The sequence below is a fragment of the Jaculus jaculus genome, chromosome 3 (assembly GCF_020740685.1).
Source record: "Jaculus jaculus isolate mJacJac1 chromosome 3, mJacJac1.mat.Y.cur, whole genome shotgun sequence".
NCBI lineage: Eukaryota > Metazoa > Chordata > Mammalia > Rodentia > Dipodidae > Jaculus > Jaculus jaculus.
In genome coordinates this window covers 126546998-126558260 of record NC_059104.1, presented here as the reverse complement: position 1 = coordinate 126558260, position 11263 = coordinate 126546998, and the positions used below count along the sequence as shown (strand labels likewise).

The 11263-nt window shown below is 40.6% G+C and overlaps 1 non-coding gene across 1 annotated transcript; it reads right to left on the bottom strand.

The window, feature by feature from the left end:
- Nucleotides 1-10784: 10784 nt before the first annotated feature.
- On the bottom strand, nucleotides 10785-10894 carry LOC123459733. The gene has a single exon (XR_006636484.1). It is a non-coding gene; the product is annotated as a U6 spliceosomal RNA (small nuclear RNA).
- Between the last annotated feature and the right edge of the window lie 369 nt (nucleotides 10895-11263).

Genomic DNA, 11263 nt, shown 5'->3' with positions numbered 1-11263 from the left:
GGAATTCACTATGTCATCTCAGAGTGGCCTCAAACTCATGGTGAGCCTTCTACCTCTGCCTCCCAAGTGCTGGGACTACAGGCATGCGCCACCAGGCCCAGCTCAGCTTGGGAAATTTTTTTATTTAATTTAATTTATTTATTTATTTATTTATTTGAGAGTGACAGACACAGAGAGAAAGACAGATAGAGGGAGAGAGAGAATGGGCGCGCCAGGGCTTCCAGCCTCTGCAAACGAACTCCAGACGCGTGCGCCCCCTTGTGCATCTGGCTAACGTGGGACCTGGGGAACCGAGCCTCGAACCGGGGTCCTTAGGCTTCACAGGCAAGCATTTAACCGCTAAGCCATCTCTCCAGCCCAGCTTGGGAAATATTTTTGAAAGTGATTCCAACCAGTCCTCAGGCAAATGCATGAGCTTAGCTTCAGTGGCCCCATGAGCTTCTCCACAACTGAGGTAGATCAAGGAGCACATAGTCTATAGACAGTGGGGTTGCTCTGCTTTGGGTGGCCATGGACACTGCTCAGTGGTAGACTTCTCATCAAAATTTATTCTTTCTGGGCTGGAGAGATGGCTTAACAGTTAAGGTACCTGCCTGTGAAGCCTAAGGACATAGGTTCGATTCTCCAGGTCTCACATAAGCCAGATGCATACAGTGGCAAATGCGTCTGGAATTCGTTTGCAGTGGCTAGAGGCCCTGACATATCCATTCTTACTCTGTCTCTAATAAATAAGTAAATAAAAATAATAAAAAAATTTAAAAATTTATTCTTTGCCTCTGACTTTCTGTCCATCAAATCTGTGATCTCTAGCTTCTCCAGTGGTTGGGGTGCCATCAGTTCCTTCCCATTACACACTCTGAATATTTTTTATTGCCTTTCTGCCCAAAGAATTTTCAAAATGCTTGTTTTATGGGCTGGAGAGAAAGCTCAGCAGTAAGACACTTGCCTGCAAAGCCTAATGACCCAGGTTCACTTACCCAGTACCCACATAATCTCTCTCTCCCTCCCTCATTGAAAATAATTAAATAAGATCCTTGGGTGTTTGTTTCATTCCTTTGGTTAATGGAGTCTTATACAGAAAGGCTTTCCTTTTCCTATGGCTATATCTTGGCGTGTTCTCCCTACTTTTTCCTACCACTTCACATCTTCAGATCTTTGAGTTCTTTGCTATATTTTGTACAAGATGAGAGAAAGGAGCCTAGGTTCATTCTTCTACTTGTAGTTACCCATTTTTCTAAGCACTATTTGTTGAAAAGTCTGTCTTATCTCCACTGTGTGTTTTTTGTCCTCTTTGTCAAAGATCTGGTGGCTGTAGTTACTTGAACTTAGACCTGAAGCTTCTATTTTATTCCACTGATCTTTGTGTCTTTTTCTGAAAATACCATGCTGTTCATATTACTATGGCTTTATAGTATACCTTGTTATCAGGTATGGTGATTGTTAGGTCAGGACAAAATGGAGTTACAGTAAGAGGGCAACAGAAACAAAAGGAAGTGGGTCACCCACATTCCTCAAGAAACCACCTGGCCATTATCCCTTCCTTGCCTGACAATGTTCACACCCTATGGCTAATGTAAAGACCAAAGGAGTTCCTTCCCTTCCTCACCTTCCCCCAAATGAAGAGCCTATAAAGCACACTGTCTGTGGAATCTCAAGTTGACTGCTCTACTCTTGAGAGTCAGTTCTGACAGCTCATGTTTTTAACCAAATTAGAGCTTCCATCTTTGCCTCAGACTGGTCTCGGTCACTCCTGAACCTTACAGTGATATAAGTATTCCTTTTTGTTTATTTGTTTGTTTGTTTTTGAGGTAGGGTCCTAGCCAGGCTGACCCAGAATTCACTCTGTAGTCTCAGGTTGGCCTTGAACTCACGGTCTCACAGTTCCTCCTACCTCTGCCTCCCAAGTGATGGGATTAAAGGTGTGTGCCATCATGCTCAGCCAGCAGTGCCCTTTTTGCAGAGGACATTTTTGGATATCTGAGCCATTTTGCGCTTCCATATGAACTTTAAGGTTTTTATGTTTTATTTTTTTATTAACAACTTCCATGATTATAAACAATATCCCATGGCAATGCCCTCCCTCCCCCCACTTTCCCCTTTGAAACTCCATTCTCCATCATATCCCCTCCCCGTCTCAATCAGTCTCTCTTTTATTTTGATGTCATGATCTTTTCCTCATATTATGATGGTCTTGTGTAGATAGTGTCAGGCACTGTGAGGTCATGGATATCCAGGCCAGTTTGTGTCTGGGGGAAGCATGTTGTAAGGAGTCCTACCCTCCTTTGACTCTTACATTCTTTCCGCCACCTTTTCTGCAATGGACACTGAGCCTTGGAAGGTGTGATAGAGATATTGCAATGCTAAGCACTCCTATCACATCTTTCTAGCACCATGATACCTTCTGAGTCATCCCAAGGTCACTGCCATATGAAATAAGTTTATTATTATTATTATTATTATTATTATTATTATTATTAATGTGAAGAATGCTGCTGGGATTTTAATTGGAATTGCATTGACTATATGGCTTTTAGTAGAATGACTTTTTGTTTTGAGGTAGGGTCTCTGGCTCAGGCTGACCTGGAATTAACTATGTAGTCTCAGAGTGGCCTCAAACTCATGGTAATCCTCCTACCTCTACCTCCTGAGATCCTGGGGGCTAGGATTAAAGGCTTGTGCCACCACACCCAGCCCTGACCATTTTAACAATGCTAATTTTTCCAATCCATGAGCATGAGAGGTGTTTCCATCTTCTCATGTCCTCAACTTCTTCCTTCAGTGTTTTAGTGTTTTCATTGTACAGGTCTTTCCCTTCCTTGGCCAGGGATATTCAAATATACTTAAATTTTGTGGCTATAGTAAATGGGACAGATTTCCTGATTTCTTTCTCAGTATGTTTATCATTGGTATATAAGTAGGCTACTGATATTTATATATTAATTTTATATCTTGCCACTTTGCTGAAAGTGTTTATCAGCCCTAGGAGTTTTAGGGTGGAAAATTTAGGGTTTATTAAATATAGAATGATACCATTTGCATGTTTGGCTACTTTGATTTCATCATTTTCAATCTGTATCCCTTTTATTACTTTATTATATCTTATCACTCTGGCTAAGAGCTCAAGTACTATATTAAATAGTAGTGGGGAGAGTTGACACCCTTGTCTTGTTACAGATTGTGGTAGTTGAATTACTATCCCCCAATACATTTAGGAGTTACTAAAGCTTGTAATTTAGATCTCTAGGCACCTAGCTGGAGGAGGTATCACTGAGTGGATCATGAGTTCCAGCCCTAAGGTGTTTGTTGCTGGGGGTGGATCTGAATTCCAGCCTAAGATATGCAGAATGTCTGAGCTCTGCCTGGGATTCTTGAGTGTGCTTGCTTGTGCTGGCAATAGTTGTTTTTCTCTCTCTGCATGGACCTGTGAAAGTGGGCCAGCTTCTTCTACCATTATGGAATTTCCCCTTGGTCTGTAAGCTTCAATAAATCCCTTCCTCCATAACTGTGCCTGGTTTGAAAGTTCATCCCAGCAACATAAGGCTGACTGTGACAAAGATCTTAGTGGGAATGCTTCCAGTTTTCCCCCATTTAGTATGATATTGGCTTTAGGTTGTCATATATAGCCTTTATTATGTTGAGATATGGTTCCCCCAACCATAGTGTCTCCAGTGTGTTAATCATGAAGGGATTTTGAATTTTGTTGAAGGCGTTTTCTGCACCTATTGAGATTATCATGTGATTTCTGTCCTTGAGCCTATTTACATGATGTATTATAGTTATTGATTTCCATATGTTGAGCCAGTCTTGCATCCTTGTAATGAAACCTACTTGATCAAGGCAGATTATATATGTTGTTGTTGTTATTGTTGTTTTTGTTGTTGTTTATCAACATACGGTCTTACTCTAGCCTGTGCTGACCTGGATTTCACTATGTACTCTCAGGCTGTCCTCAAACTCACAGAAATTCTCCTTCCTTATCCTACTTAGTGCTTGAATTAAAGGCATGTACCACCACACCCAGTGGAGTTGAAGGCATGCACCATCATGCCTCGTGGAAGATAGGTTTTGAAATATATCCTTGTGATTGTCTCAATTTCATTGGTATCTGTTATAACATCTTTTTCATCTCTAATCTTACTAAATAGGGTTCTCTCAATCTCTCTTTCTCTCTCTGTAAGGTAGCTAGAAGTTTATCAATCTTGTTTATCTTTTTGAAGATCCAACTTTGTTTCATCAGTTTGGCGGGGGGAGGTGGATTGAGGTAGGGTCTCACTTTAGCCCACATTGATCTGGAATTCACTATGTAGTCTCAGGGTGGCCTCAAACTCACTGCGATCCTCCTACCTCTGCCTCCCAAGCACTGGTATTAAAAGCATGCACCACAATGCCTGGCCAGATGGATTTTTAAATGATGTATTTGAGATCTCTCTACTTTTATAATATAGGCATTTAGACCTATAAATTTCCTTCTTAGGACTGCCTTCACTTGTCCACAGGTTTTGGTACATTGTGTTTTCATTTAAATTCAGTACTAGAATTTTTTCTTAATTACCTCAATAACCTATTAATTATTCAGTATTGTGTTGTTCAGTCTCAAGGAGTTTATGTATTTTCTGTTGTTCTCTTCTTAATTTCTGGCTTTATTGCATTGTGGTTGGATATAATATAAGGAGTTATTTCAATTGTCCTGAATTTATGGAGGCATTCTTCACTTTCTAATATGTGATCTATTTTAAGAAGCTTCCATGAGCAGCTGAGAAGAACATATATTCAGTAGAGCTTGGATAATGCTCTATATATGTCTGTAGATGCCCATTTGATCTACAGTGTCATTTAGCTCCATTGTTTTCTGTTTAGATGATCTGTCCATTGGAGACAGTGTGGTTGATATTCAAGTCACCCACTATTATTGTGTTGGGACTTATGTCTGACTTTATATCTAATAGATTTTTCTTTATAAGATTTAGTGCAACTGTGTTTGGTGCATGTACTTAGGATTATAATATCCTTTTGGTGCATTGTCCCTTTGATTAGTATGAAGTAGCCTTCTTTATGTGTTCTGATTACTTTTGATTTGTTGTCTATTTTATTAGATAACAGTATAGCCACACGTGCTTGCCCCTATTTCCATTTGATTAGAGTATCTTTTTCTATCTCGCACCCTAAGGTGGTGTCTTTGACAGTAATGTGGTTTTCTTAAAGGATGAGTCCTATTTTTTGATTATGCCTAATCCAAGTCTTCTGATTGGGAGTTGAGTCCATTGATATTCAGAGTTATAATTGAAAGATGGGATGTGAGGGCAACCTGGCTATGACATTTGTCACCCCATTGATTGCCAGGGTTGATTTGGCAGATCTGACTGGCTAGGTAGGTGTCCTCTTCCTCCCTCACCACTCCATGTGCGTCCCTCCCTAAGCTGGGTGCTCAGTCGAAGAGGATGACCTTCCCGAGTAGAGGAGGACTGGTCTTTGGTCAAGAGTATCGAGTAGCTACGCTCCCCTTGCTAGAACCTCCAAACAAGCTGTCAAGGTCTTTAATTGAAAGATAAAAGTAAATCTCTGTCATGTTGATGATTTTGTGGAGTTTGGGGTTTTCTTCATCTTTATGTGCATTAAGAACTATTCTGGTTTTGATTATTGGTTTCACTTCCTATAGCTTCTTGAATGCATTTATTCTTCTATTTAGTGTGAAGTACTTCATCCGGTGTTCTCTAGCCCCAACCCTAACACTATTCATATAGCTAGCTTTTAACATGAATAGATTTGTTAAAACTTTTTTATTGACAGCTTCCCTACTTACAAACAATAAACCATGGTATTTCCCCCCTCCCCACTTTCCCCTTCACAAACCCACACTCCATCACATCCCCTCACTCCATTAGTCTCTCTTTGATTTTGATGTCATCAACTTTTCTCCTATTATGAGGGTCTTGTGAAGGTAGTGCTAGGCACTTTGATTAAAGAAACTTCTCTTTTCAGATGGTGGTGACCACTGGGATGACTCAAAAGGCACCACAGTGCCTTTTTTTTTTTTTTTTTTTGAGGTAGGATCTCGTTGCAGTTCATACCAACCCGGAATTCACTGGGTAGTCTCAGGGTAGCCACAAATTCATGGCAATCCTTCCTACCTCTGCCTCCCTAGTGCTGGGATTAAAAGCATGCACCATGTGTCTATCTAATATTATATATTATATTATTATATATTATGTATAATATTTCATATATATATATGAAATGTATAATATTATGTATTATATATATATATATGAAATATATATATATATATTGGTTTTTCAAGGTAGGGTTTCACTCTAGCCCAGGCTGACCTGGAATTCACTATGGAGTCTCAGGGTGGCCTCGAACTCACAGCAATCCTCCTACCTCTGCCTCCCAAGTGCTGGGATTAAAGGCGTGCACCACCATGCCCTGCTAAAGATATTTATTTATTTAAGAGAGACAGAGAGAAAGAGGCAGGAGAGAGAGAGAGAGAATATAAGCTCACCAGGGCCTCTAGCCACTGCAAATGAACTCCTGATGCATGTGCCACCTTGTGCATCTGGCTTTACATGGGTACTGAGGAATTGAACCCTAGTCTTCAGATTTTGCAGGCAAGCTGCTTAACCACTGAGCCATCTCTCCAGCCCTGGTTTTTCTTCCTTATTACATTTACTTGCCTGTGTTCTCTTGGAGTTCATTCAAGCATTTGTTCACATCCTCTTTGAGTTTATTCAGATGTCTATTGAGATATTTATTTTTTTTAATATTTTATTTATTTATTTGAGAGCTACAGAGAGAGAGAAAGAGAGAGGAGAGTGGGTGTGCCAGGGCCTCCGGCCAGAGCAAACAAACTCAAGACGCATGAGTCCCCTTATGGATCTGGCTGACGTGGATCCTGGGGAACTGAGCCTCAAACTGGGGTCCTTAGGCATTACAGGCAAGCGCTTAATGGCTAAGCCATTTCTCCAGCCCCGAGATATTTTATTTGATTCTTTTGCATTCTATTGTACTCAGGCATTTGTTCAAGTCCTTTTTAAGTGTGTTATATATGTTTATTGTGAAAATGAACTCTTAGAACAAGCCATGTAATCCACCCACTTAAACCAATGTGATTAGGCTTGTTATGCCTTCGTGTACCTTTGATCTGAAAGCATAGATGACCAATATTGACAAGGAATATTTAGAGATACTGACTGATCCTAAGCTATGCTCTTTGCCCAATTTCCTGATTGGCCTGGCTAGACTCCAGACCTAAAAAGAGTGTGCATGCTTGCGAAGTGCTCACCATAGTGTTGAAGGCTACATAGTCAGTAATGAATGGCCCACAGAACTGCCATAGATCTGTTGAAGATAATAGGTAGGCTTAGTGTGATCACATTGTGAATGAAATGTGGGTATTCTGGGTCATCAGAGTCCATCAGGTCATATTCATAATTCCCTTTCTTTAACAAATGTTTAAAGATTATCAAAATTCTCTTACCCATACAATGTTCAACTTGTTCACATATTACTGTTTGTTGACTATTCAAGAAAAATATCAGTGAGTGATGGGGAGTGGTGGTATACAACTTTAATCCTAGCACTCGGGAGACAGAAGTAGGAGGATCACTGTGAGTTTGAGGCCAGCATGGGACTGCAGAGTGAGTTTCAGCTCAGCCTGGGACAGAGTGAAACCCCATTAAAAAAAAAAAAAATTATGAGGGCTGGGGAAATAGCTTAGCAGTAAAGGCATTTGCCTGCAAAGTTTAAGGACCCTGGTTTGATTCCCCAGGACCCATGTAAGCCATGTAAGGAGGTGCATGCGTCTGGAGTTTGTTTGCCCTGGAGAGTCCATCCTCTCTTTCTCTGTGTTTCTTCCTCTCTTTCTCTCTCTTTCAAATAAATAATAAAATTAAATTAAAATAATGAGCCGTGCCAGGCTTGGTGGTGCATGCCTTTAATCCAAGCACTCGGGAGATAGAGGTAGGAGGATTGCCGAGAGTTCGAGGCCTCCCTGAGACTACAGATGAACTCCAGGTCAGCCTGGGCTAGAGTGAGACCCTACCTTGAAAAAACCAAATATAAATAAATAAATAACTTTAAAAAAAAGTGAGTGCTTGTGTACAAAAGGTACAGCACAGAATATCAAAGCATCTGTGAAGGCAGAAGCAGCAGGTTCACCTTGGTTTAAACAATTCTAAGGGGTCAGTTTCTTTTCCTCAGGCTCTGCTGCTAGAAGCAGCTAGCCCAACCGTGGGTAACACCAAGGGTTAGTCGCCTGCCCCTTAGGCTCCGCTCTAACAAGCAGCTGTCCCACTGGATAAATTGGATAAATGACCTCAAGTGTTAGTTTCTATAATTCCCCTAGTTGGGAACTTTATCATAGTCGTCTTCTGGAATTTTTTGTCTAGACTATTCTCTAAGTAGCTCTCATTGGAGGTTTCAACTGTGAGATGAGGCATTCTTGGTGGAAATATCTTGCCTTGGTTTCTCTTGTTACTTGCCTTGTATTACGGTTTGCCCAGTTGGAAATAATCTTTTTGCCTTGCTGAGAATATGGAAACAACAACTCCACTGAAGGGCACAGGGTAGATTGGAACCAGGACTACTTCAAGTGGTCTACTTGAGTCTGGCTGGGAAGGAAAGATGGTTAAGGTAAAGCTCACTGAGTTCACTGGAGCCTTATGGGGCAGGCCTGGTCCTCCTGCTGTACATGGTCACTCACACATATGGATTGAGAGGGGTGCTGGTTGTAAGATCATGCAGGGGGCAGAGGCATATGCTGTGCAGGCCTGATCACTGGGCTTTCAGGTGGCCTAAATGGATCACGACTAGGTGGAGGGAGCAGCCAATCATGAGCTCACCAGGGCAAGGGTCTATGCTGATGGGCCAGGTCCTTCTGGCTCCCTAGCAGCCTATATGAGTCTCCCATCAAGGACTTTTCTAACACAAATTCAAAACTCTTCCACATGCCTCCTGCAACCCATCTCCAAAGGCCTAAAAACAATATTCTCAGATTTATCAGAACAACAGCCACAGTTCCAGGTACCAAAAATTTCTGTATTAGTTACTTGTTGCTATGACAAAAGCAACTTAAGAAAGAAGTTATTTTGGTTCAGTGTTTGAAGTTACAGTCCACTATGTTGGGGAAGGCAGGGCAGCAGGAGCATGAAGCAACTGCTCAAATGGACTCCACAGCCAGGAAGGGGTGAGAGGTAAGTGCTCATGCTCAGCTAGCTTCCTCCCACCCATGAAAAGGTACCACCCACAGTTAGAGTCAGTCTTCCCACTTTAATTGACCTAATCTAGAAATGTCCTTGTAGATATGCCAAGAGTTTATTTCTTAGGTTATTTTAGGTCAAATCAAATTGAGACATGAAAATAAATATTACACCATCTTTGTTCATTTATCTTACAACAGTGACTGAAGTCAAAGTGACTACTAATGCTAACTGGACAGTATGACATTTTATAATGAGCATAGCCAGCAGCTGGGGTTGTTCTTGTAGTTAAGATTCCACTCTGGTATTAATATAAAGGTCACATCAGGTACCTTGAGTTTCTAGTATAACTGTACACCTCAACTCTACCAAAACTTAAACTCATTTGTACACTGTAAAAATTTCAACTGAGGGCTGGAGAGATGGCTCTGTAGTTAAGGTGCTTGCCTAGAATGCCTAATGACCTGGGTTCAATTCCCTAGTACCCATGTAAAGCCAGATGTACAAAATGGCACATATATCTAGAGTTTGTTTGCAGCAGCTGGAGGCCCTGGCATGCCCATTCTCTCTTCTATCTCTCTCTGCTTGCACATAAATAAATATATTTTTTATCTCAACTGAAATAATACAGCTGATTTAAAAATCCAAGCAATGAAACTGCTTCAGTAATATAAGAAGCATGAAAGGTCAAGGTAATATAACTCCTCCAAAAATGACAAATCCTGCAGTAATGTCCTCCAGTGAAAATGAATTAGATGAAACCAGAGACCTCAAAAGAATGATTTCTAAAATATGTTTAAAGAAATCAGAGAATGGGGCTGGAAAGATGGCTTAGCAGTTAAGGCACTTGCCTACAAGCCCAAAGGACCCAGGTTCAATTCCTCAGGAACCACATAAACCATATGCATAAGGTACACATGCATCTGGAGTTTGTTTGCAGTGGCTGGAGGTCCTGGTGTGCCCATTCTCCTCTCTCTCTCTCTCTCTCTCTCTCTCTCTCTCTCTCTCTCTATATATATATATATATATATATATATAGAGAGAGAGAGAGAGAGAGACATGTATATATATATATACATGCTTTCTTTTTTTCTCTCTCTCTCAAATAAATAAATAAATATTAAAAAAGAAATCAGAGAACAAATAAATCCATAAATGACAAGGAGGGTTATGCAAGATATTAAGGAGTAATTCAGTAAAGGGACAGGAATGTTGAAGAAAAACCAATCTTAAATACTAGAGATGAAGAACACAGTAAATCAAATAAAAACTCAGAGTAAAAAGCCTCACCGATAGGACAGACCAAGGAGAAGACAAAATATCTGAACTTGAAGATAAACTGGAAAAGTTGGAACATTGCAACAAGGAAAAAAGTAAATCAATAACAATATATGAGAAGGATTTTCAAGATATCTGAAACTCTATTAAAAGACAAATCTGAGCTGGGTGTGGTGGTGCATGCCTTTCATCCCAGCACTCAGGAAGCAGAGGTAGGAGGATCGCTATGAGTTCAAGGACACCCTGAGATTACATAGTGAATTCCAGGTCAGCTTGAGCTAGAGACCCTACCTTAAAAAACCAAAAGAAAAAAAGAAAGAAAGAAAAAAATGAAATTTGCATATCCTTGCACAGGGAGGGCCATGCTAATCTTCTCTGTATTGTTCCAATTTTAGTATAAGTGCTGCCAAAGTGAACACTTGTCTGTTATTCTTATGGACCTGCCTTTGTAAGTGCTTCTCTCTTGCTGTGTTCTATATATTTTATTTGTTCTATATATTTAGTAGTTTAGTTACAAGGCAAAAAGGGAGTTTCAGCCAGGCATGGTGGCTCATGCCTTTAATCTTAGCACTTGGGGAACAGAGGTCTGAGAATCACGGAGAGTTTGAGGCCACCCTGAAACTACATTGTTAATTCCAAGTCAGCTTGAGCTAGAGTGAGACCCCACCTCGAAAACCAGACAAAAAAAAAGGGGGTGGGGAGTTTCTTTGCTGACTGTTGCAGTCAAGTTCACATCAATGGTAGAAATCACCTGGGAAAAAGAGGTTTATTTTGGCTTACAGACTTGA